At 53.4% G+C, this 27,500-nt stretch overlaps 1 non-coding gene across 1 annotated transcript; it reads left to right on the plus strand.

Moving 5' to 3' along the window:
• Window positions 1-19,375: 19,375 nt before the first annotated feature.
• LOC140692484 (U6 spliceosomal RNA) lies at window positions 19,376-19,484 on the plus strand. The gene has a single exon (XR_012068055.1). It is a non-coding gene; the product is annotated as a U6 spliceosomal RNA (small nuclear RNA).
• The last annotated feature ends 8,016 nt before the right edge of the window (window positions 19,485-27,500 follow it).

Below are 27,500 nucleotides of genomic sequence, written 5' to 3' on the forward strand. Positions count from 1 at the left end.
AGCGGCGGCTGGGGGTTGTCCGGTACCCCCCAAGGCTCCCCTCTCAGATCGCTAGAGAAGGCTTTCTCACCGAGGGCGCATCGCCCCCTACCCAGCGGGGGCCCCCTTCAGGCCTACGGAAGTCCACCGAGGCGGACGTCAGCGCTCGGCTGGGCAGGAGGGGCCTGCGGTAGGGGTAAGCAGCGGGCCGAAAAGCGAGCGTTCGCGGTCGGGGCCGGGGAAAGCCCGTGCCGCCTCGCGAGGAGACGCACCCAAGGCCGCGTGGGGACGAGACAGGCGCCCGCCCCCACCGGCACATCACCCGGCCCCACCACGTCCGCTCCCACGCCCGGGCGCGAGCCCCGCAGAGGGGGGGACCCACCCGGCGTGCGCCCGGCCACGTCAGTCCCCCCCGTACAGGGTGAGGACGACGACCAGGAGGCGGCCCCGGCCCCAACCGAGGGTGGGGAGCGGGGCCACGCCTCGCTTACCGTCTCGACCCCTCCCCCACTGCTCAAGAGAGTGGCTCGGCACACACGACCACCGCAGGGGTTACCCGAGAGGACACGCTGGGGACGGGAAGCGATGCCACCGCTCGGCCTCGGGCACCTGAGGGACAACCTGGAGCGCTCCAGGGGCACCACAGAGGGCCAAGGCGAGACACGCTCGCACCCCGGCGAGGGGATACGTGGCGTGGCGGCGGGGGCAGCCCTCCCCCACCGCGGGGGAGGGCCGCTCGCGAGACAAGACGCCGAGCAGGCGAGGAGGCGAGAGGTGTCTGCCGCGTCACAAGACCCCGGCCCCGCCGACACCACGAGGCACGGGAGACCGAGGTCGGGCCGGAGTCCGCACCCCTTCCTTGCCCCCGCCACCCACGGGCGGTGGAGGAGAGGCGAGGGGCCCGCAGGCAGAACGAGAAGAGAGGCCACGTTCACCATGAACGTCCCGTCCCTCGTCTGGCGCGGCTTAGGCCCGGCCCGGGAGAGCATGACGTCACCACATCGGTCAGGTGAGCGAGCGAGCGAGCGAGCCATGGGGCAGGGAAGCCCCAGAGCCAGAAGGGAGGGCCCGGCGAGGACAACCACCAGAGGGGGGGCCTGCTTCAGCCTCGCCAGGCGCCACCCACTCCTCGTTCCTCTACGAGGAGAGTGGCCAACGACCCCAGGCGGAGAATGCCTGACACGCGGCACGGAGCCTGGGAGGGTGGGGTCGTGCCGGCCACCACCGGGTGCCTGCGGCAGGGAGCGCACGGGGTAAAAGACCCACGCCGCCACCTCACCCCACCGCCCTCGGGCCACCAGAGACCGGAGGCGGCACCACGGGCCACGTCAGCCGGACGCACACACGAGAGCCGGCGCGCAGGCCCGAGCGGGCGGCTCAAGTGTCAGAAGCAGAGTCAGCTTCTACCAGGCCAGGGCTCACGCAGAGACAAAGCCCAAGAGCCCCACACGCGTCCGGAGACCCAACACTCGGTGACAGACACCGAGAAAGACCGTGTCAGCACCTATCTGCTGGCAGAAAATGCCCAACACGAAAGGAAAAATGACAGCGCCCGGAAACGGGTCGGGTCCACGATTTGCAGGGGGGGCCCCGGGACCTCGGTCCGGCCACCTGCCCCCAGCCCTACCCCCATAAATGGCAGCCCCGAAGCTCTCGGGGGCCATCTGATCGACCGGGGGGGGGAGGGGGAGGGGGAGGGGTTGAGGAGGAGCAGTGGGAATGGGAAGGGACGAGAGGGAGACGGGATCGGGCCGGGGGCGCCCTGCCCGTTTCTCGCCCGCGTGGCCGGGGACTCGGGGAGATGCCACAGAGGCGCCTCCGAGGAGAGGGCCCCCCACGAGGGACCGCTCCCGAGCACCGGGCCGGGGAAAGCCTGCCTCCCCCACATCCCTCGCAGGACGCCCCCGTGCCGGTCCCCGAGTCCGGATGAAGTCTCGGTCCCTCAAATGCCACCGGAACCCACGCGGGCAGGCTTACGGGCCGGGGGGCGCCCTCCCTGGCCTCCCGCGCCAACAGGGGCCGGCCCAGCCACGTCTCCGGGTCCATCGGGACTCAGAAAACATTTCATCCAAGGAGGCGCCTCCGACGACCGGGAACCCCAGCGCGCCCGTCCCCGGCCTCACCGCACTGGGCCCGGGCCGCTCCTCGCCTCGGGAGCAGTCGTCCAAGGGACACAGACGAGGGCCGGACCACCTAGCCGCCGGCGGCCCGGGCGCGGGACACCCCGTCCCTTTCCCCCGCGGCGGCACGGCGCAGGCCGTGTCCGATCGGCTCGGGTCGGTCCCCGCGGCTGCAGGGGCACAGGCGGATGCTGGTCGACCAGGCCAGGCCACACGGCCTCCCCCTACACACGAGATCCCGGGAGCGCGGCGACAGTCACCCCCTCATCAGCCTGCGAGTCCAATCTGCGCCGAGAGCAGGACGCGCCCGCGGCTCAGCGCCACGGGGACTGTCACCGCCGGTGTCGCCAGCCTCCCCGAAGTCTGCCTCGGGCCCCGCCGCCGAGCCCCATCCCTTGCCGAGGTCGCCGACGCTCGGGAGAAGAGGGACGATCTCAAGAGCGGCAGCCAGATGGCGCCCGACAGCCGTCGCCAACGTCCCCGGAACCGATCCCGACCGCCGGCCGCCCAAACGCCCGAGACCGTCCCGGGCTGAGGCGCCGGGCGGCCGGCCGGCGCGACCCCGTGGCGTCCGCCTCGGAGCCCGCTCACCCTCGTCACGGCACGGCACGGCACGGCGGCATGAGGCGACGCGACGCGACGCGACCCACCCCGGCAGCAGATCAGGGCGGGGAGGACGGAGGGAGCCGGGGTTTGGCAAGACACGGCCGGCCGGGCGGGCGGCTGCCGCGAAGGGGACGCGCTCCCCACGCGATTCCCCGGGCGGGGGAGATCACACGGACACGCCGGCGGGTGGCCCAGAGCGACCAGGACGAGATCCCGGGTTCCCGGCGGCGGGGGGGGGGGGGTGGGAAGGGGAGGAGGGAAACAGGGAGGGAAGGCGGGGGCTGGCAAACCGAAACCAGGCGAGCGCTCCGAGAACAACGCAGGAATCGGCTTTGGAGTCCGTCCTCTCGAATGCAGGAGGTCTTTTGAAAGCAGACAGGCAAAGCCCAGAAGCTAGAAAAGAAAGGATGAAGACCGTCAACCCCATCGAAGTGGAAAGAAAAATCGATCTTGGCACAGATCGCGACAAAGCCCAAAGACAACAAATGGGCGCGTGGGGAAAACGCACTCGCGGTCGGTCGTGAGAACACGGACGTCAAACAAAAAAATGCGGGCGGCGGTTGGGGGGGGGGGGCGAGTCGATAGCCACCCGCTCGGTAAATCGAGGTTCAGTGCATCTACACAGAACAACACTGTGCATGGGCATCCGCGTGTCTGTGTGTGCATGTGTGCCCGTGTCTGTGTCTGTGTGTGTGTGTCGGTGTGTGTGTTTGACACACAGTCACACGTGGACAAGGAAACTGTAGCCCCATGTGGAAAAAAAAAAAAAACATGAAAACAAACGACAAAACCCACCACCAAAGGGAAATCAAGTTGTAGAACTTACTCTGGGGTTTTAACAAAAAACAACAACAACAACAAACAAACAAACAAACAAACAAACAAACAAAAATGTAGAAAAAGCACCACCACAGCCCATCAGGGGTTCCTCTCCTAAACAGTCCAAGAACTCGGTCAACTCCACCTCCTAGAAGCCAACAAACCAATGATGAAACACGGGCAGGAGACCCAAACTGACTTTTTCAGTTTAAAAGAAAAAAAAAATTATTTTGTATCCAAATGGGGAAGGGGCGGGGGCGGGGGAGGATGGTGTGTAGAACTCAGCGGCAGAGTGCCTGTCCAGCACGCGCAAGGTCCAGGGTTCGATCTTCAGGACCTCCGTTCAAGTAAATAAGGAAGTCGGTGAGTCAGGCAATCACTAAGTCAGGCAACAAACCAGCAAAAGAAACGAATTACCTCCCCTCCCCGAATAAGCAAACAACAACCAAAAACAACAACAGCAACAAGAACAACAACAACAAAAAAAAGCCTAAATAAATAAATACATGTAAATAAGTAAGCAAGTAAATACATAAATAAGTAAACAAAAACAATTAAAAAAGGGGGAAAACGCACGCATTTCTGTTTTTAAGAGATATCCAGACAGGCCCAGAACCTGGAATCACGACAGCAAGTTCCAAAAACAAGCAGAAAGTGCCTGCTTCTGACGGAACATGTGATAGAGACCACCGTTCGATGGGGCCGGGTGGGCGGGCTGGCGGGCGGACACAGAGCTATGGACTCATACCTGACAGAATCCGCTCTCCGACAGAAGACAGAAGGCAACACGGAACAGGGGTTGGCGGTGGGGGCGAGGGGGAGAGGGCAAAACGGAGGTGGAGGAAAGCCATTAGGGAATACAGGACAGAAGTCCCTCAAAACATCCCACAGGAAACTCCTGGAAGACCCGGCAGTTCCACTAAGGGCCCGCGGATGGACGAATGGACAGTGTCACGTGGTCTGGAGAGACCTACACCTTGAGGGGATGATGTTAACCAAGTGACCTAAGTCCAAGAGGGATGTTGTCACTTCGAGGCAGAATCCCCAAGACAATACGCAGGAACATATGCAAGGAAGCTGAAACAGGCTCATGGATACCAAGAAGGAACAATGAGTGCAATGGGTGAGGGAGAGGAATAAGTACAAGCTTCCAGTTATCTCCAATTATTAAATACATTAATCACGGGTTGTCATGGACAGCAGGGCGAGTCGAGTCAATCCATACTATTGTCATGACGCTGTCCGGTGACGGATCCGTAACCAGACTCATCGCGGTGATCATCGTGTGGAACATGGAAGAATCCCGAATCGCTATGTTGGACACGTGAAAACTGACATCCTATTGTCAGGTCAATTATGAGAGAGAGTAGGGGAGAGAGAGAGAGAGAGAGAGAGAGAGAGAGAGAGAGAGAGAGAGAGAGAGAGAGAGAGGGAGGGAGGGAGGGAGGGAGGGAGGGAGAGAGAGAGAGAGAGAGAAAATTCTCACTGTCTTCCCAAAAAAAAAAAAAGAGTTCAAAAAGAGTTCAGTGAGATAAAGAGTGGATGTAGGTGAGGGCAATAGGTGGAGGAGCTGAAAACCACGACGGCGACACATGTGCAGCATCCCACACGGTGGCAGTGTGGTCCTATGCATGCTCAGCCGTCTCCTAGCCACCTCCAAGTTGACATCCAGGGTCATCCTTTTAGGTTTCGTGGCTGCACTTTCGTCTGTCTCGGGCAATACTCTCTCTTGATTTTCCATGGGGGAAGGGAGGTGGGGTGGCCGGGCGGGCCACACCACGACACACCGCGTCGCGCGTGACCTGGATAACAGATACACACCCGTCCACCAACCACGGGCTCCGAAATCTGTCACTGGTCACGACGCACACTTCCTCGGTCCTTTACGGAGCGATGGCGGACCGAACAGGCAGCGGCCAACTTTGCCGTGCACACAATGACACTTCATCCCTCGTGGAAACAAACTGATGACGAGACAGCATGGTCAGGGGGCGGGTGTCCTTTCAGGAAGACACAGTCATTGAAAGTCCTGCGCACGGGAACTGGGCCAAGGGAGATCTCCATCACCCTACCCAACCCCGATCCAAATTCTCATTCGGGCAGCTAAGGGTCAAGGTCAAAGTTTCTTTCTTCCCGGGGCGGGGGCGGGGGGGGATCCTTTTGGGCCTCGATGGTTGTTCAGCTGGAGAGATCACCCTTGGGCTGCACATACATTTCGGGGTGGTCCATAGGGCTCCACGACAGTCCCGCCACCAGGCAGATGGTTCCACCTGATGAAACCGGTCTGGTCTTTCGTTCCAGGAAGACAAAGGTCCGTGGCCGAAGCCAACGAGAAACCCCGGGTGTGAGTCCGGAGCGCCACCACTCTGGAAGATGTCAAGGCGTCGGGCTCGAAGAGGCTCGGGCGGCCTGAAAAACGCATGCGGGTTCAGGTCCACTTTCCAAGCGGCCTCCACAGCAATGGGCAGGAGGAGGGTCTCGAGAGGGGACACGGCAGTGATCTCTCTCCAGCAGATGTCCAGCTGCTCAGTCCGGCTCGGCGGGGCTTCAGGGAAAGGGCGGCTTTGGTTCTCGAGGATGCCAAGTCCAAAGCGGGAGAACCATGGGCAACGGGAGTCGGAAGAGCGTTGGCCAACTATCGGAGAAAACTCGAAGCACGCGTGACGTGGCCCAGCGTATCAGTGGAAGGCAGGGCGGGGTGGGGAGGGGGAGGGTGGCGGGAAGCACGCAAAGATGATGACACAGAACCGCATTCTCATCTCTATCACGCTGTACGAGAGTTTCCACTGAGACATGCTCCCCTTCCCCTGGTCTCTCCAAGGACGCGCATTTCTACCAAAAATCACCCCCATTCAGACTTGTCAGCTGGCCAGATCAGCATGCTTCCACGAAATTCGGCCTGAAGATGGACAGAAGTCCATTAAGCATAGCCATCGCCCCTAGAGGCTCTCGGACACCCGCTCTGCTGGAACGTTTCCTAAGGACGGCAGACGAAGATGGTCTCCACATGCTTTCCAGGAGACGTTCCTCAGAACGAGACCGTGACTATTCCGGAGACCGTGACTATTCCGAAGCAAGCCCGAATCGGTCACAGCAAATGTTCACGAGGAAGTCACGGTGAACCGTCTGGGACACAAGTGTTTCCCAACCGGTCCACGTACGGACACGATTTGGTCCTAGCCAGAAACAGACACTTTCTCCTCACAGCATCCTTTTGTTTTGTTTTGTTTTGTTTTGTTTTGTTTTGTTTTGTTTTATTTTATTTTATTTTATTTTATTTTATTTTATTTTACTTGTATGTATATATGTATGTATGCACATACGTATCTATGTACGTATGTACGTACGTACGTATGTAAGTAAGTAAGTATGTGTGTATTCCGGTCTGTCTGTCTGTCTGTCTGTCTGTCGGTCCATCCGTCCTCCGAAGGTATACCAGTCATGTCGGCCAACACACTGACAGATCTCGAGTCTTTCCTATCAGAAGGATATCAAAGCACGTCCCCTTCGACTCATGGAGCCAGGAACGAACGCTTCCGTATCTCATCTTCTTTGGAAACGATCTAAACATTCCAGGGACGTCGCCAGACGCTCCAGTTGCAAGGGACCAAAAACTACGTGGAGGAGGCACCAATTTTTCAGAGACGGGCCGCCTCCCCCCTCCCCCAACACACACACTACCCCCCAGGACTGCTTGGGATGTGAACACTTCCTGAGACTTGAGACCGAGCCAGCCATCGCTCCCAGACTCTTTATTTTATTTTATTTTATTTTATTTTATTTTATTTTATTTTATTTTATTTTATTTTTCTGGCTGACACATTTCATGACAGAGGTAACCCACAGGAACTTCAAGGATTCGGGGTAAACCTAGGGAGGCAAAAAGTTTCACCTCGAACGCTGCTCATCACAATCAAGACATGGCTCTTTTCACGAGACCAATCCCTTGACATTTGGTTTTCTGGATGGAAGGATCTGTCCCAGATCATGTCAACCTGAAGGAAAACATTTGGGTTCCTTCCTGTTCGCATTCCCTGCCTGCATGTTCCCTTGAAAACCAGTTCCATAGAGCTCTTTCGTGAATGAACTCTGGCAAGTGTATATGGAGGGAGAAACACGTCAGGCCTACAAGCCGGGGACGTACACACGTGCCTACATGCATACATGGGACTGGGCCCTTTCCAGATCCTTGGACGGCAGTACCATAGAAATGAGGATGGCTTCCACAAGACTCTCAGGCAAGCCAAGCTCTGTTGCGAAAGCGATAGCTTGTGCACAAAGGAGAAGGTGGCATGACGGGAGGGGGGGAAGGGGAGCACCAGCTCCCTGAGCAGCAGGGGCCACTTGCTTTTCTACCTAAAGGAAGGGCTTTGTCTCAGGATCACTGATCACTTCCACAAATCATCCAATATCTTGGCTCGGCCGCAGGCGCCTCCAGGGTGCAGAGCCATCGCCCCAGGCTCTGTGGGGAATAGAGAAGACTTCCGTGAGGGGAAAGAAATGCATGAGAATTTTCTGCAAGAAAGCTCAGGAACACATAATGTAAACATGGAGAGTTGAGCTTCCTGTCTTGTGACAACTAGGTCTGCTGGGTCATGTCACAGAGAGCAAGCGAATCCTTTATTCCCCTGAGCCTTTTTCTTTCTCTTTCTCTTTCTTTGTTCTTTTTTCCCTTTAGAGTGTGTGTGTGTGTGTGTGTGTGTGTGTGCGCGCGCGCGCATGCGCGCGCGTGTGTGTGTGTGTGTCTGTCTGTCTGTGTGTGTCTGTGTATGTCTCTGAAACTCAGGTAATGCCCTGTCTCATACAGACGAGACCAGCAGATCGACATGACCAGAGACTTTGTAGCTTTCATTTAAAAACTATAGGTCACTCATGAGTCGGGTAGGACGGGTGCTGCGTCCAGCGCAGTTCGGGACCGTGTCTGAGGACGGGCGACGCAAGAATTAAGAAACAAAGAGACAAAGTAAAGAGCAAAAATGGGACCAGGGGACTCAAGGTCTCGTGGATCTAGAGTGCCAAAAGCCTGGTCGACAGCCTGTTTATTGGGAGTCTACGGCTCAGGGGGGGAAAAAAAAAAAAAGATATGCGATCAAAGAGGTGGGGCTTTAGATATTTCATACCAGAAGCACGAAGTTCTGCTTGCTGGCTAACTGATTCATTTCAGGCCTAACCCTTCCAGGAACAATCACCCTCCTCCGGGGATGCAAAATTTCTAAGCGTATATCCTGTGATTGCCTCTGGGACATCTCGAGATAGCAAATATTTCCCCGGGGTTAAACCGCATGCTTTCCTGCCAGAACCAAGTTCTGTTAATGGCTGATCTGGCTTCCCATGACCGTCCATTGTTTTACCCTAAGGAAATATCTGCCATCCTTTGTGCCCTCACGGTCAATCTCAGGATTGCCCCTCACACAATTTCTTTAGCATCATGCATGTTCTAGGTCATCTACTGTGTAAAACATGAAAACAAAGCAAGCGTGTGCATTTTTAAGCAAGTTAAGTGTGAATGTAAGATTTTAAGCTCATGGAAATGTTGGTGCAGCTTGGTTTCTAGTTGCTTGTTTTCCAGCAGCTTGTTTCCCAGCAGACGCGTAGGACACTAGAGAACCCACTCACTTAGAAAGAACCGATGGGACGGGTAAGGTTTTTCGGCTCGGAGGGTGAAAGCTTTTAAACTCTGCGTGGAAAAAAAGACGTTTCAGATGTATATTTCTCCTTAAGAAGGCTGCGAATTAGAGTTTCGACGAGGGAGCCCTCGCAGCAGTGTGCACGTTTAAAAAGGCCTCCGCGTGCCCCCCCCCCCCTTTTTTTGTTTCTTCCATTTGGTTTCAGGTTCTACCTGATTCAGCCCCCTGGCCTCAGTCTCAGGCCATTGTGAGCTATGTAGACGTTTCTGACGTTGTCGAGACGGACAAGATAAGGACGGTTCCCCCAGAGAACAGGGCCGCTGCTTCTATGAGATCAAAAAGCTGACCTGCTCATCCAGCTCTATGTTTAGGAATTTGCTCCTTTCTGGGAAAGCGTAGAGCTCTGCGGTAGAGTGCGTGCTCAGCATGCACAAGGCCTTGGGCTCAGTCCCCACTACCACCACTGAAAACGTAGAATAAATCTAAATAATTACTTAAAACGTAGATAAAGACACCTAACGACCCGTCCCCCCTCCAAAAAGATAAAAACTTTTTGTTAAAAAAAAATTTGTTTTTTAAATTAAAAAGACAGGAGGAGGAAGAGGACGAGGACGAGGATGAGGAGGAGAAATTAGCTTCTTTCCAACAAGGAGATTTCCAGGTCAAATGGAGAGCCAAATATTTCTATGTTCTAAGACTTCAGCTTTCCACGTATCCTGGTGTCAAAACGTCTGCACGGGTAAAGATTGTTCATCATTCTGTGCCTATGCACTTCCTGCATTTTGGAGTGTTCATCTGTCCTTTCTCTTAGGAATAGATGATCATCATAAACAGCAGTTCTGTTGATTAAACCCCCTTTTAAAATATCGTTGTTTCATGTTCACTAAAGTTACCTAATAATCACTTCACAATCTATGGAAGTCAAATCATTGTGCTGTACACCTGAAACTGATAGAGGGCTGTATGTCAAACCTATATCAATAAAACTGAAAAAAGAAAAGAAGAAGAAGAAGAAAAGAAAAGTCGGCTCGGGGCATCCGATAAAGGCCCTCTTTCTGAGCGCACAAGTCAACCTCGGGCCGATTCACCCTGACCCTGAAGAAGGGCAAAAATCACCCTCCACTCTATCTCCCGTTAGGTCCCGGACACTAGCCAGAGTTCCCCCTCCCTCAACCCCCACCCCGTTCTTGCGTCACACTGTGTGGGCTCAGGCACACAACCTATCGGTTTCCTTGAGCGTGTGGAATGAATATCGCCCGAAGGGAATTTCCTCTGTTGTCGTTTAAATAAGCTGACGTGTTAATCAGTGCTACGGAGGGACACATTCCCTTTGACCTGATCAACCAGAATGACATCCCAGGACCCAGGAATGTACAATATCATGGATTTGAAAGTATCTTAGAATTCAGAAATCATGGTGATGTGGGTCTGATGACCTAGCTGGCTCCATACAAACCAAGAGATGAAGGTGCCCAACGTTTTCACTCGATGCTGCCTAAGTTCTTGACAGTCACTTTAAAAAAGGAAAAGGAAAATTTGGATGGCACGCTTAGTTTTGATAATGCCCTCTGACTGCATGGTGAAACGCAAGGAAAAGCCGTGACGCTCGCCCACGGTATAGAGAGAAACGCAGAACCGTGTTTCTGGTAGCCTTCTTCACCGCTGCGCCAAGGCGGGAGCGACGGCTACCTCATGCAAAGGAGGAGAGGACGGGTTTCTCGGCCCCGTCACACAATGCCAGGCAGAAGAAACCTTCTCTGATGAGACATAAGCGTGTCAAAGCGCATCCCTGCGTCGAAGGCTTCGGTTTCCCGGGGAAGGGGGTCGAGCCGAGGGACCCAGGACCCCACGTCAGTCAGTCAGTCTTTCACTGGATTCACTGGCCTCGCTCTTACCCCTCAGCAATGGCCGCTCAGATTGCTCACGGGGGTCTTTACCTTCTGGCTTTAGGAAGGACTTTAAACTTCGGCTGAGGGGCAGACACCCAGAAGGGTTCTTTCAGTTCACCCCATCTTAGGGAATGCCATACCCAACACGTTGGTTTTCATCCCATCGTGGGCCTACCTACCGGAGAGTTTTGCTGCTTAAAAGTCCCCTGTGCTCCACCTATTCATCAACAACCCCCCCCGCCACAACACACACACACACACACACACACACACACACACACACACACGCACACGCACGCGCGCACACTCACACACACACACACACACACACACACACACAGAGAGAGAGAGAGAGAGAGAGAGAGAGAAAGAGAGAGAGAGAGACACAACCTTCACCCCCGCACACACACAACCCCACTCATCTTTTCACCCTCTCTGGGCTTTTGCCCTTTTGAGAATGAACGTCATCCAGAGCCGGTACCCTACAGGATGCCACCTTTTCAGATTGGCTCCTTTCAGGGAGTCATGTGCACGCAGAAACTGCCCCGCCTGTCTCCCACAGGTCTCTCGGCTCCACGGGCCCCTGGTTTCCTTTTTAGAGCCAAATCACATGCCGTGGCACGGACCTAGCCCGGGCTACGTGTCCCTTCACCTCTTGAAGGACGCGTCTGTCTCGGTCGCCTCCACGGTTCCGGCGGTGATGAAGCAAGCCCCTCCACCCCCCACCCCCACCCCGCCCGCCATCCAGGTCCGTCCGTCCGCGTTCAGGTTTCCGCGTGGACGGAGCCCCGAGGGCTAGGCCTCAGGGTGAGGGTGGTATGGCGGGTGGCGGGTGGCACACTGAAGGGTCCGAAATCCGGAGGATGCCGGCAAGGAAGGTCGCCAGGTCAAAGCCTTCCTTCCCTCCCTCCGTCTCCTTAGGGTGGATGGCTGGGCCCATGAATTCAGAGAGGACACGAGACACATGGTGTGAACCGAGATTCCCAAGCCAGGAGACCTGGTGGAGGGTAAAGAAACGAGCTTATTGGGGGGGGGCTGGGGGGGGATGGGGGGGTTCTTAGGACTGCAGCCCAGGAGACACAGATGCAAGAAAGAAGCACTGGAAGTGTGTGTCACCAGACTACCCCACGGGGCAAGTGGAGAAGGGGAAACGAAAGAAAACACCACAAGAGCAAGGCGGGAACTTTGAAACGACAAGGCTGCAGCTAGCAGCTGCTGGCAGATTTGTTTTTGAAACCGGTTGGTGGCGCCCTTGAGCTTGATACAGTTCTGACCACTCATGCCCCCCTCCCCCCATGGATGCCGGTGTCGGGACCCAGGGGAGGCCACCCCAAACATGTATGTGCCTCCGTGGCACACGGATAGGTTAGAAATGAGAGTGACCGAAGAAGCCGAGGGGCCGGCCAGCAGACGCAAGAGGGACCGGACCCTCAGACTCTTCTTTCTGTCTCCCTGAAAGCGGGAAATCAATCACTTCCGTGGAGGGTGCCCTCCCTGCATCTGGACTTAGGAAATCACCCTGATCTCCCACTGAGAGCCTTCAGGCCCCGGAAGCCTAGAGAAAACCAACCAACCTCGTGACTTCTTTCAGGGGCTTCCCCCCCAAAACCCAAACTCCGTCTCGATTCTTCACAGACGGGTCACCCAAAACCAAAGTCTCTCAGCCCGGTCCATTTCGCACAAAGGGCTGATTTCTTGTCCTAAAACGGAGAAAAGCTGCCTGCTTCGGGGACACATGAGTGCTTGAATGAAAGACAGGAGGTTCCCTGTCGCTCCTGCTCAACGATCCGTCTGGGGTCCATTTTTGGATCAGTCCAGCCCAGAGGACTCAAGATGTGTAGAGGGAGGGGACAACGTGCCCCTCCCCGAAACAAGACTATGTCTGTAACCAAGTTCCTCCCACTGGCCGTCCAGCTCCATTTTGGATGACTGAATCCTGCTTCACCTCATTTGGCTGTTTTGTTTTGTTTCGTTGTGTTTGTTCTTGTTTTTGTTTTTTGATTAATAGACTTTATTTCCTAGAGCAGTTTCAGGCTCACAGCAGAATTGAGCAGAAAATACAGAGAGTTCTCACACAGCCCTCCCCACCCACACATATATCCTCCCCTCCCCTCAACATCCCTCATCAGTGTGGCCTATTTGGTCAAACTGATGGTCCGACATGGACACGCTATTATCAATCAAAGTCCATAGTTTACATGACGGTTCACTCTTGATGTCGTACGTTCTATGGGTTTTGACAAATGCATAATGACATGTAGCCACCACTATGGTATCCGACGGAATAATTTCATCGCCTTAAAAAAATCCCACACGCTGTATCTGTTCATTCCTCCTTCCCTCCCTCTCCCCAAACCCCTGGATACCACGATCTTTTTATTGTTTCTAGAGCTTTGCCTTTTCCAGGATGTCCTTTGGTTGGAATTGTCCAGTTGGTAACATTTTCAGACCGGTTTCTTTGATTTAGTAAGATGTCTTCTAAGTTTCTTCCATGTCTTTCATGTCTTGATAGCTAATTTCCTTGTCTTTCTTTCTTTTTTATTCATGTATTTATTTTTTAATTTTTTACTGCACACATATTTTTTAATTTACATATACGTACTGTTCATTGTTTCCAGGAAGGTTTAGCGCTTTAGCTTTTTAAACTTACCTAGTTATCAAAGGAATAAAGCCAACCGCAAAATAAGAATGAATTCAAAAAGATACACACACCCTGCTATTAACAGCAACATCATTTATAATGGCCAAGATACGGAAGCATCCTAAGTGCACATCAATATTTGAATAGATAAAGAAGAGGGGACACACACACACACACACACACACACACACACACACACACACACACACATATACACACACGGAATGGAATACAATTCACCCGTAAGAAAGGAGGATATTTTGCCATTTGTGGCCTTTCCTTTCCTTTTTTTTTTTTTTTTTTTTTTTTCCCCTCCTCCACTTTAAAAACCAGAATTTTATAACTGGGATAAACACTTCCATTGCGTCAAAAACAGTAAAATGCCTAGAAATAAACTTAATCGAGGAGGTTACCTATACTCCAGAATCTGAAATGACACAAAGAAATGGAAAGCTGTCTTGTGCTCTTGCATTGGCAGAATCAATACTATCAAAATGGCCACACTACCCAAAGCAATCCGCAGGTTCCATGCAACCCCTGTCAAAATACTCACGACATTCCTCACAGAACTAGAACAAACAATTTCAAAATTTATAAGGAACAACGGAAGACCCTAAACAGGCAAAGCCATCTTTTGTAGGTCTCCTCTCTCTCTCTCTCTCTCTCTCTCCCTCTCTCTCTCTCTCTTTCTCTCTCTCTCCCCCCTCCCTCCCTCCCTCCCTCCCTTTCTCTGTCATCTTTTTGTTCTCTTTTCTTAGGGTTTGATGACTTGAGACGATCCTTTAACATTCCTTGTAAAGCCGGCTTGATGGTGCTGAAATCTTGTAGCTTTCGTTTATCTGTGAAGCTTTTGATTTCTCCCTCAAATCTGAACGAGAGCCTTGCTGAGTAGAGTATTCTTGGCTGTCACTTTTCCCCTTTCATCACTTTAAATATGTTGTGCCACCCACTTCTGGCCTGTAGAGTTTCTGCTGAAAAATCAGCTGATAACCTTACGGGAGTTCCCTTGTATGTTATTTGTTGCTTTTCTCTCGCTCATTTTAATATTTTCTCCTTACCCTTAATTTTGGTCAATTTGATGATGATGTGTCTCGGTGTGTTCCCGTATGGTACTCTCGGCACTTCCACCTCATTTGGTTATTTAAAGGATCTTCAGTCTGTTCAATTCATAGGAGAGAACTTCCACACGTATTTCTTCTCAGTTTTATGAAACAAAGAAGGACCCAGAAAACTGGCAAAACATAAATGCTCTTCTATTGGGTTGAGCAAAGACAGGCCCTGGCCGGGGAGGGGGGGGGGTGCTGGAGGGTCGGGGGGGGCGGTGTAGAGAAGGATATAGATCAGCGTTAGAGTGCCTGCTTAGCATGCATGATGTCCTGGGTTCAATCCCCAGAACCACCATTAAAATAAATAAATTACCTAATCAAACCCATGCCCCTCCCCCCCAAAATAGAAGGAGAAAAGAGTGAGAGACAGAGACAGAGACAGAGACAGAGACAGACCATCGGGAAAAGTAGCTGCACTAATACTTCCAAGAAACAGGACAACATAAAGATAATGGAAGAAATGCTGGATAGTGAACAGCCACGGGTGGTTGGCACAGACCCATAGCTTCTGGGGTCACTAAAGAAAAAGAATATGAGAATCATACGGATCAGGAGATTGGGTCTGAATTTTGTGCCGTTTGACTTGTGCCAGTTACAAACGTCATGCACAAGGAAGATGACAGGCTACTTTATTGTCTGAAGTGAGATACTTGAAAGTGAAAAGAGGTGCTATACAATCGTGCCTGGACTGGGATTTTTCTAAGGGAGCCCAAATCCTTTACAATATATATCATGTTTTCAAAAATGAATATCATTCCTGGACAACACTTCAGCAATTTTTTTCTGCGTTATCAGTAAACATTTTTAAAAACATCAGTAATAAAGGAAGAGGGAGAGAGAAAGAGAGAGAGAGAGAACAGGAGTAACTATACGCGCGCGTGCGTGCATGCGTGTGTGTGTGTGTGTGTGTGTGTGTGTGTGTGTGTGTGTGTTGAGGTGGGGGCCTAAAAGAGGATGAGGATTCTTTTCATCGAGGTCTGTTTGTACAGAATTCTCTCCTTCTCCGCTTTACACTGTGAAGGAAAAGCCCAGATGGGCTAACAAGCTAAGTCACAAATCTAAGTGTAACAAGTGTCGGATTCCTGATCTGAGGTCTGCTGGGCTAACTCGTAAATCTAAATTAAGAAGTGTCGGTTTGCTGATTCCCTATTCATGCTTTGCTAGCCAGCTGGATTTTCAAAGAGACATATCTGGCCTTGAAATGTCGGTTTGCCGCCTCACTGCCTCTACTCTTGTGATAATGTTGTTGCTAAAGCTATCGCGTGCCTATTGGCCGAATACCCCAAGCTTGTACTTAACCCTAGAAAACCTCACGTGCACGTCTTGGGGGTGCTCAGGGCTTAGGAGCAGAAGCCCCTCTGAGCCCGCCGGCGTAAGAAATCTGAGTACTCCAACCCTCCGAGTGGTGCTTGTTTCTTGGCTGGCCTGTCATTTCCAAAACAGCACCATTGACACTAAGAACGTCACTCTCGTTCCGGCATAAAGAAGACATCTGGGGAGGGTGGGGTCGGGGGTGGGGTGTAGATCTATGTTATGTCCTGATTCCAGGAAGAAAAGGGGCCAGGGTCAGCGTGCCCTTCTTTCTGGGGTATCTGTCTGTTCGCTTTCGGTGTTCGGCTGGTTTGGTTATTTCGGCTTTCTGTTTGGTTCCTTTCACAGATCCAGTGGCTCAAAGCAGCATTCTGATTTTCTTTTCTCCTGGGGTTTGGTTTTTGATAGGTAGAGGGACAGGGCCCACGCAGGGGTGGGGGTGGGGGTGGGGGTCACTGCGGCAGAGAAAGGGAGGCGGCTATGGTGAAATCGTCGAGCTGAGGGGATTTCTACGAGAGGGACTCTCCGAAGTGAATGGGGTCCAAGGAGATCATCAGGGTTTCTCTGTGCTCGGTTGGTTTTGTTCGTGCGTGTGTTTGTTTTTTCTGGACGAGGCCAAAGAACTCCTCGGGTGGAGGTGCGTGTCCGAAGGGTCTGACAGGATGGGAGGATGCGGGGCGAGTCAGTCCATGTGCCCAGAAAGAGAGAGAACCTGTCATAGCTGAGACTCAGGCCTTTTTTGGACCTAGGCCCAGAGAGCAGTTCGGCTCCGAGCATTCACGGAGAAGTTCGTCGCCACCTCAGTCGTGTCCCCCACCCCCGCCCTCCCCCAAGCCTCGGCCCCCAGTGAAGGAGGAATCATGAAGTGGCCGCACTTAGGCTAAGCCAATTTTGGGCTTTATGCTTACTGCTTGCTTTTAGAACGATCAGCAAACTCGACTGACCAGACACCGCTCCCAGCCCCAGGCCCACTGTTCAAAGCAGCTAAAGTTGTCGATTCTAACTGTTTGATTGGACCTTCCTCTGATCGTTCAAATTGACAATCATGTTTGACGCCTGAGTCTTTCCCCAGGAAGGGAGTCACGGGAGGATAAGCTCAGGAGAACGACCAGCCCCCTCCCACCCCCCCACCCCGAGTTCCTCCGTGGCGCTGGTGCCGCCGGGTGAGTCTGACCAGAGAAAGAAGGTCACGGGCTGATGACCTACTAGACCACCAGGAGGTCCCATGTTACCAGACACTCATCCAGATTTAGGAGGAAGTTTTATCAGAGACCCTTGTTGATCATGAGCACCTTTTATGCTCCCGCCTGTTGTGATTCCCTTTCATGCTCCAACCTGTTCGTCCACAGAAGCATGAAACCCCAACCCCAAGACGGGTTCACAGTTTGGAAGGCACTAGCCTGCTGTGAGTCCCCTTTGCCCAGCAAAGCAATCAAGCTGCCTCTTTTCTTCTAAACTCTAAGACCCTGTCTCTGGGTTATTTGGCTCCTCAGGGACGGGGTTGGGGAGGGCGATCTTTCGGCAACACCCGCACAAGTTTCCCTGAGTGGCAGGAACCAGCGTGGCCCTCAGGCCTCAGCCCCGCAGGCAGGCAGGCAGGCAGGCAGGCAGGCAGGCAGGCAGGCAGGCAGAGCTGGAGCGACCGTTGGTCCCGCCCCCGCCCGCGCACCCCCCCCGCCCCCCCGCCGCTGCTTCCGCCGCCGCCGCCGCCGCCGCCGCCGCCACTGCCGCCGCCGCCCAGGCCTCCTCCACCGATCGGTCCCAAATCGGGTCCTAAATCGACTGGACTGTCTCCTGGAAGCGGGGGCGGGGACGTCAGGAGGATCCATTCGGCAGGGCCTCGTTCAATCGCTTCATTCAAATGCAGAAAGCTCTGTGCTCAGGTCAGAGCCTTTGACTTGGCCTCCGGCTCCTCTCCGTTGAACGGCTTTTGTTTTTTGGTTTCAATTTCCCCACCCTTAGGCCACCCCGTCCCAACTGCACGGAGGGAGGCGGGAGGGAGGGGGAGAATCTCGCCTGGTCTCAGGCCAAAGGAGTCCCCTCCTTTTCCTAACCTGGGTAAACCCCACTAAACCGTTTGAGAATCATGGAAGGGCATGGAAGCAGACCTCTGACTTGATAGATTCCTCTGGGATGGGAGACTTTAAAAAAAAAAAAAATTCTTTTTCCCCTGCTTCCAGGGAGGCAGAAAGGAGGGACAGAGTGTTCCTCTTGCCTCGGGCAGTTCTTTCTTTGTTTGTTTCTTTCTTTTGTTAAATCATGCTTTTTTTTTTTTTTCCTTCCTTTTTTTCCTTCCAGTTTTATTGAGACAGAGTTGACATACAGCAGTGTATACTTTGGGGGGCGGGCGGGGAGAGGAATTCGATTTTATGCATTTATTTTTGACCGGAGGTACTGGGGATTTAACCCAAGACCTTGTGCTTGCTTGCTAAGCACACACTCTACCACTGACCTATACCCTCCCCCTTGGCCACTTGTGAAGTCCCTTTCATTCAGCATAATCCATCGGGCACATTTTGGGGCAGCCTACTCTGGACCCCAACATTTCCCTATTCTGTAACTTCCCTGGAAGTTTTACACATTAAAAGCTGGGCTGTTGACTGTGCGTGTGCGTGTGCGTCCGTGCGTGCGTGCGTGCGGTCTGGGGGCAGGAGGGAGGGAATGGTTTCCTAGGGGGCCTGCGTTTCATGGACCCAGTTTCTTAGTTCTGAGAACAGGTCTGTTCAAGGAAACTGTTGCCGTTGTAGTATCTCGTCTCAGGAGGCGGTGGTGTCGATGGGCTTCTGAAGCTAGGCCTAGGGAGCAAGCAGTCAGGTATCGCCTAAGAGGCACTTGTGTGGACAACCAAAGTACAGCACAAAGGTGAATCGTCGGAGCAGATGAGAAACCAGATTCAGGGCCGGGAGTAGGGGGTCAGTCTGGTAGGAGATTTCCACACATCGGGGTCATCGAAACGGCTCGAGCAGTTTGAAATGCCTCTGATGATGTCCTGGGGTGTTCGGCTCAACTCTCTGAGCGGCTCCCCCGAAAACAGGCCCGAGGATGGTTTCCACAGGAGCTGTTGTGGCCATTTCTCTGACGTTTACCTCCCGTTGTCCAGCTTCAGTCTGCAGGGCTTCAGGAGACGGAGCGTTTTCGTACTCAATGATGCCAAGGCAAAAGGGTGAGAGAAAATGGGAAACATTCGTGGAGAGGGTCCTAGGCAGATAGTGGAGGCAACTAGAAGACCTTCAGTCTCCGGGCTGGCTTTCAGGTTGAGACAAAAACCCTAAGGAAAGCGCTTGCTGCCACAGCACATAGACTAACATGGGAACCATCCAGAGAAGATCAGCACGGCCCCTGAACGTGGACGACACACGCCCATGCGTGAAGCGTTCCATAGTTTTAGTGAAGTCAGTCACCCAGGGAAAGACAGATATCCTATGCCATCACTTCTAGGTGGGATCTGAAAGTAAGTCAAGACACCCATCCATACATAAATAACTCCATTTTAAAAAGACTCCAAGGAACCTATTTACAAAACAGAAACAGACTGGACTCGCAGACATGGAAAAGAAACCGATGGTTAACACAGGGGACAGGGTAGGGTGGAGGAACGGGGTAAGGCGGAGGGATAAATCAGGAGTTTGGGATTAGCAGATATAAACCACCCTATACAAACTAGGTACACAAGTAGGTCCTACTGTCTAGCACAGGGAACTATGTTCAATAGCTTGTAATAACCTATCCTGAAAAAGTATACGTGTGTGTGTGTGTGTGTGTGTGTGTGTGTGTGTGTGTGTGTGTGAATAAGTGAATCACTATGCCGTACGTCATAAATGAACACAACATTGTAAGTCAACTATACTTCCATTGACAGAGAGTTCCTACAATAAGCAGGCAGACAGACCGACAGACCGTCAGACAGACAGACAGGCAGGCAGACAGACAGACAGACAGACAGACAGACAGACACACACACACACACACACACACACACACACACACACACTGTCTGTCTGTCTGTCTGTCTGTCTGTCTGTCTGTCTGTCTCTCTCTCTCTCTCTCTCTCTCTCTGTCTGTCTGTCTATCTGTCTGTCTCTCTTCTAAGGGTGGAGAAGAGTTTGCTGAGCTATTTCGGGGGCCCTCTCATCCTAGTTCCTATCTCCAAGTTGGTTCAAAGTCCAAAAGGCCGTCAAGCACTTAGTGAGATAGGTCCCTCGAAGAATACCTCCCACATCACGATGACAGACTTCTTAGGCCAGCCGAGAAGGTCCTTCAGTTCTGTGCCCATCTTGGCTCTAAGTTGATGTCAGTCCTCCAGGATCCAAGAAAGCCACGTTGGAAAACAAGTGGTGATTTTGATGGGACAGAAGATCAGTCATTTGGGGGGCGAAGGGTGGGGTAGGGAGAGATACCAGCCTGTCTGTCTGTTTTCATCCAGTGTGGGAGCCTTCCCAAAGAGATAACTCGAGAAGAGAGAAATGGGGAGTTGACAAAGAACACGTGCGGTGGCGTGCCCTCCCCCCACCCCAGGAGAAGGCCAAGCCAGAAGTCCCTCCGGATGGCGGGCTCTGGACTCCGGCTTCCAGGGGAAGCGATATTTTTTTTCCTCCCCATTTCAGGCCCGGAAGAAGAGGGAGAGGCAGAGTGTCCTTCTCGGGCATCCGTTGTTTCTGAAGCACGCTTGTTGCCGAAAGATCGGCCCCCGTCCCCGATGAGCCCAAGAATCCAGAGACAAGGTCTTGGAGCTTAGAAGAAAAGAGGTCATTTTATCGCTCTGCCGGGCAAAGGGGATTCACAGCAGGCTAGCGTCTTCAAAACTGTGTACCCACCTTGGGGGTGGAGTGGGTGGGGTGGTTCTAGAGCCATAGCTCAAACAATGAAGCATCGATCACCATCCACAGAATCGTTTTCTCATCAGAAGACTCAGCATGGTGTCACGATGCCTCCCAGGTGACCCATTCTATAGAGGCTGGCGGTTAGATCTCATTATCTCATAAGCACTCAAGGTGTGGCCTTCTTGGTCACTCAGGCTATTTTGTCAGGTCAGTAGTCCCGTGACCGACCTTCTCCTCGGAGAAGGACTCAGAGACCCAGCACGATGATGACTTGCAATGACTGAAATACAGTAGAAACAGTAAGATCGATAGCTTCCAGTTTCAACAACGGGCCTGGAACCGTGAGCAGCAACCGGTCAGTCAGAAGAGTCGACCGTTTTAAGGGCGAGCATAAGAAACCGAATGACACCCCCCCCCAAGCAAATGAATGAATGAATGAATGACCTAATGATCCTCCCCTCCTCTCCCCCCCCCCCCCCGCCCAAAAACGAAGCAATCCGTTAGCCTAATTCCGGCCATTTTATTCATCCTCCTTCACCCTGAAGCCCCAGTCAGCCACGTGCCACAGTGGTCTGTTTTCCGGTTTCCTCCACCACCCCAACCCCCACCAACGACCACCCCGCCAACATCCCCCCATGCCCAACCACCGCCCCAAGCGCGGGACTGGACGGGGGTGCTGGGGGCTGAGGGGGCGGCGATGGCGGCTTGAGGTGAGGGTGGGGAGTGTTCCGCCCAGATCGTATAGGAAGCTCAAACACAGCTGCAGTACGAGACGAGATGGTAGATTTCTGTGAGTCCTCCCTCCTCTTAAAATCCTTCCTAAGGAGGAGACAGACAGAAAGAGAAACATCACCCTCACTCCCAACGCCTCCTGTGCCCTCGTTGCACCCCAAAACAACAACAAGAAAAACAAAAACAAACACAACCACAAATAACTCGCTATCCCTGGGGAAGAAGGTTTCGATGGCATGGGGATATCATTCTAAACTTCATTCCCTCTTCATCACATTTCATGGAAACCGATTGCAATCTATGAGGCCCTGTGAAGGTAGGGGTTGGGGGGGTAGGGAGGAGGGAGGGAAGGGAAGGGGGGAGAGAGGGGGAGAGAGAGAGAGAGAGAGAGAGAGAGAGAGAGAGAGAGAGAGAGAGAGAGAGAGCAGAGGAGAGGAGGGATAAAAGGGGAGAGGACAGGAAAGGAGAGGAGGGAAAAGAGGGGAGGGAAGGGGAAGCGAGAGGAGGCGAGGGGAGAGGAGAGGAGTGGAGGGGAGGGGAGAAGAGAGGAGCGGAGGGGTGAGGGGGGAAGGGAGGGGAGAACAGGGAAGAGGAGAGGAGGGGAGAGGAGAGGAAAGAGAGACAAGGGAGACAGACAGAAAGGCACACACACACACACACACACACACACACACACACACACACACACACACACAGAATAGCGAAATGGAGAGAGAGGCAGAGAGAGACAGACAGACAGACAGACACGGATCTAGGTCAGGGAGACTACACATGGGTATTCTTCTGAGTGATTTTATGTGTTTTCTCAATCGCCACCTATGGAGATAAAAGTCGCTCCCATAAGATGAAGGGAGTCCTTCTGCCACCGCCCCCGTCCCCGCCCTCCAGCACCGCTTGTGTTTGTCAGGGATTCCAAGCCAAAGCACGTGGAGGAGTGGGAGAGCTTCCTGGCGGCCCAAGGGGGAGGAAAGTCCGGCAGCATGAGAGAGGTAGTTGGCACGGGGAAGCTGGAGGCAGGCTGACGAGAAGATGGGTGAGGGGGCAGGGAGGAGGGTTTCCCAAGTTGGAGAGCCAAGACGAGGGAGGGGAGCCGTCGGTGGTCGCGTTCTGACCCCGACCCCGACCCAGACTGGAGCGGATCCCTGAAAGGAGGCGGTTCGGGCTCTCCTGCCGAGAACGCCCCTCTCTTCCTCTTTGTGCAGAAACACCTTCCGCGGACCGAGAAAGTCCATCCCGAGACCCTCGTCGGAAGAGTCCTTTCCAGACCCATCACGATCCTCCTGGGCCAAGGGGTCCAGGGGATGGGGCGGGGCCTCCATTCGATCCGTCTTCCGTCCGTCCATCCATCCGCAAGATCTTGAATATCCATGTAGGATTCCGGATGGTAGCAGTTTTCCAGGATCCTCCAGATCCTTGTAAGACCTCTCCTGGCAGATTCGACCCCTAGGTCGTACCGCGCAGCACAGGGCACTAGATTCAGTCCCTCGGGACGAGGGTTCCTGAAAAAGACCAGGAAAAAGAAGAACACAATCACTATGGTGTGCACCAGCCAGAAACCAGCACAACCTCGTCACTCTAACAGACTTGCCAAAGGCGGGGTGGGGAGAGAAAGTCATAGGATGGCTACCATCCCTCCCACCCCCACCCCACACGCCAAGCCCCCCAGCCCATCGTCATCCCTGCTCCCCCTCCTCCTCCCCCTCCCCTCCATCGACGCCCGCCTCCCGCTTGTACCCCACTCCTCCGAACCCAGCACCACCCACCTCGGCCTGGACGTGCTCGGCTCGGCTCGGCTCGGCTCGGCCCGGCCCGGCCCGGCCCGGCCCGGCCGTCCGGCCGACTTCTTCGCAGTGTCTAAAATAGCGCCCGGCCGACAGGCAGGTGGCACACGGCACCCGGCAGGGGAGCGAGCGGGACGGTTCGGGATCTCTGGGCGGCGGGGACACGCGGCCGGACAACCAGGAGCACGGACGGCCTGGCGTGCGTTTCTCCGCTCGGGGGGCCTCGACCAGGGACTGTGGTACGGGGAACGGGGACACACACACACACACACACACACACACACACACACACACACACCCCTTCACCCCCACCCCCACCTCCACCTCTGACAGCTTTCATTTGTTTTCGGCCGACCGTCCCTCGATGAGGTACAAGTGCCGGGGCTGGGGCTGGGGCTGGGGCTGGGGGGGGTGGAGTTCCTCCCTCCACAACGACCCCACACGGGCTCTGTTCCAGTCACCCGAGTCCTCTTCCAAGTGAGACCACAGGCCTCCATCACCCGGCGTGAGCACTCGGGGGAAAAAGTCACCATCCTCATCGCTCCGCTCCACCTCTACACGTGAAGAACAGTTCCCAGCCCACGCCACTCAACCCCACCCCACGCCCCGATGCCACCCACCGCAGTGGAGAGAAACGAGACGAATCCACAGACGTCCATCCATCCGATGAAGAAACGGACGGCCCCATTCCAAGGAAGCATAGATATCTAGTCAGGAGATTCATCGAGTACTATGGAGGCGGTGGGAAAGGGGGGGGGGTGTTGCGGTGGGGAGGGCCTAGAGATCCAGCAGTACAGCCCGTGCTTAGCATGCAAAAAATAAAGGCCCAGGGTTCAATCCCCAGCACCTACTCTTCAAAAATAACCCGCGGAGAAGCAAGACGGCGGAGTAGAAGGACACTCGTAGCTCACCCTCTCCCACAAATACACCAAAACTCACATCGACGGACCCACTTGGCCAATCAGAGCACCTGCGGAACTCCGACAGAACACCGCCCTCTTCGAAAGACAAAGACGCCCAAAATCTGGTAGGAGAAAAGGAGAAAAGAAAGAGTAAAAAGCAAAACAGTGCGGGAGGGACCGGTCCCGCGGGGAGGGAGCGGCAGAGGAGGAATAGGGCTCGTTCGCCAAAACTGCCCCTCTCCAACGGAGAGGCCGACGGGACGGAGGGGGCGCCCCCGAGCCTCAGATCTACCCAGAGCACCCCTTGACCGACCGATCCAAGTGAAACGGGCACAGAGGGTCCCCGCGACACCCAGCCCGAGTCGCAGGCCGGCAGCCAGGGGCCGGGACAGGCCGCACGAGCCGGGCGGAGGACCGGGGCGGCGGCCGGGAGGGGATACAGAGCAGAACAACCCGCCCCCCCCATACATGACGGGAAAAGAAAGGCAAAGCAACACGGCCGGTGTGCCCTGGGGGGAGGGGCGCCGTAGCCTCCGTCTCCTCAGATCCGCGGCGCCATCACCGGCGCTTCTCGCGAGAAGAGAGGCGGGACGCAGCCACAGCCGCCATAGCCTCTGGCGTGCAGCATGCGGGCGGGGGCGGGGCCGAGACTCGAATCCGCACCCGGGGGCTCCGCAGCCTTCTAGGCAGGACTGAGATTCGTTTACAGCCCGAGGCAGATAGGATATTTCTGCCCCGGTACCTCAGAGAACTCGCGCCACCATGACTAAGAAGGAGCCGAGTTTTGGGACGCAGCTAGGGGCGGGGCGGTTCCACGGTCTTCCCCGAGCCCACCTACGGAGAGGAGCGCCGCCGACCCGAGTCGGAGCACACAGCCGCACGGAGCAGCGGAACGACCGGGGCCGGGAGAGGGCGGGCGGCCAGCCAGCCAGCCACCCTCCTTCCCGGGAGGAACGCAGCATCCGACCGCGGTGCCGGGAACACGTCCCCCCCCCCCTTTTTTTTTTTCCTTTTCCTTTCTCTTTTTTAATCTCTCTTCTATCGGTTTTACCTTCTGTTACCTTTTTAACCTTGACTTTTGAACAGTCGTCTACGTTGACGGTTTTAATCCCTTTTAAATGTTTCCTTGAAAATCTTTTTATTATTATTATTTTTAAACATCCACCCCCTTTCCTTTTTCTCTTCTCTTGGTTTAGATCTCCTGTTATTGATTATTTACAGGTTTCAGATATCGTTTCTCGATCTTTTTTCTCCTTTTTATTAAGGTTATTAAAAGACGTCTCAACTCGATCACTCTTCTGCTTCCACTTACTCTTCTATTATTGATTACACAGTGTCTTCAAACCTTTTCTTTCTCCCTCCTTTTCAAATCCTGTGTTTTATCTCTTGTTAAAGTCTGTTCTATTTCCGATTACCTTTTAAAAATTTACTTTTGAAACAATTGTGTTTTATTTTCTGATCTTTTCTATTTTTTAAAGGCTTTTAGAAGACGTCTCACCTCGATCGCTCTTCTGCTTCCACTTGCTCTTCTATTATTGCTTGTACACTGTTTTCAAACCTTTTTTTCCTCCATTCTTTTAAAATCCGGCTCCCCCACCCCCCTCCCCCTCCCACCGTCTCTGTCTCTGTCTCTCTCTCTCCCCCTATCCCCCTCTCCGTCTCCCTCTATCTCCCTCTCCCTCTCCCTCTCCCTCCCTCTCTCTCTCTCTCTCTCTCTCTCTCTCTCTCTCTCTCTCTCTCTCTCTCCCCCCCCTCTCCCTCTCCCTCTCCCTCTCCCCCCCTTTTAAAGTTTTATTCCTGTATAGGCTTTAGATAAATACCTAAACTCCTTAAGGACCACAATAGATAACTGATACTCCTTAAGCCACAGTGCCAGAGAGATAGGAGCAGCATGAGGAAGCAGAGGAACCACTCCCAATGAAAAGAGCCAGAGAAATTCCCTGAAAGCACGATCCACAAAATAGACACGGATGGCCTGCTAGATCAAGATTTCAAAAAAGGAGAGATCCAAGTACCGAAGGAACTCCAAGTGATAGTGTTTAGATGTATACTGTACGTCAAAAACGAAATCGAAGCTCTAAAGAAGAGTCAAGGAGAACTGGTCAGCTCACTGGCTGACATGAGAAGTGGTCTAAAGGCTGTCCAAAGGAGGCTAGATCACACCGAGGAGCGAATAAGTGGCCCAGAAGACAGGACAACAGAAAGAACCCAATCAGAACAGCTGAGAGAAAAACAAATAAAGAACAACGAAAACAATCTCAGGGACCTACGGGACCATCGAAAGCGTGCCCATCTACGCACAATAGGGGTTCCAGAAGGGGAAGGAAGAAGCAAGGGGGTCGAAAAGGTATTTGAAGAAAGCATGACTGAAAATTTCCCAGCCCTAAAGAAGGAATCCGATATCCAAGTCCAGGAGGCTCAGAGGGTGCCAAACAGGGAGAACTCAAACAGACCCACACCGAGACCTATCCTAATCCAGATGGTCAGAGTCAAGGAGAAAGCAATGATCCTAAATGCCTTTAGGCAAGAGAAAAACAAAGAGTGAGTTCCAAGGGAACCCCCATAAGGCTCTCAGCGGATTTCTCTCCACAAACACGTCAGGCCAGAAGGGAGTGGCAAGATCTATTGAAATTCCTGAATGAAACACAAAACAAAACAAAACAAAACAATGCAGCCTAGGATACTCTATCCAGCAAAGCTATCCTTTAGAATAGAAGGAGAGGTAAAGAACTTCACAGACAAGCAAAAACTAAAAGAGTTTTGCAACACTCAACCCATGCGAAAAGAAACATCCACAGGTCTACTCTAAATAGAGAAGAAGCAGGACGGTACAAACATGAGACACTCATCCCCGGAAAGGTGATCACTCCCGTTCATTCCAAACAGAATAAACACAAAATTGTAAAAGAAGACATCTAAACCATCAGGAGTGACAGAGGGAAGCAAGAAAATATAGAGACTTTTATTTTTCCCCCTTCTCCTTCCTTTCTTTCTCTTTGAAACGTTTTGTTCTCGGTAGGATGGGCTTGAGATTCTATTACTATCTGTTTCGTACAAACAGTTATAGTCCTAGGTGAACAGATTTCCAAAAGAAAAACGAACGAACGAACGAACGAACGAACGAACGAACGAACTAACTAACAAAACAGAAACAGACCGACAGATTA

This window comes from Vicugna pacos, unplaced genomic scaffold (assembly GCF_048564905.1).
Source record: "Vicugna pacos unplaced genomic scaffold, VicPac4 scaffold_5, whole genome shotgun sequence".
NCBI classification, from domain to species: domain Eukaryota; kingdom Metazoa; phylum Chordata; class Mammalia; order Artiodactyla; family Camelidae; genus Vicugna; species Vicugna pacos.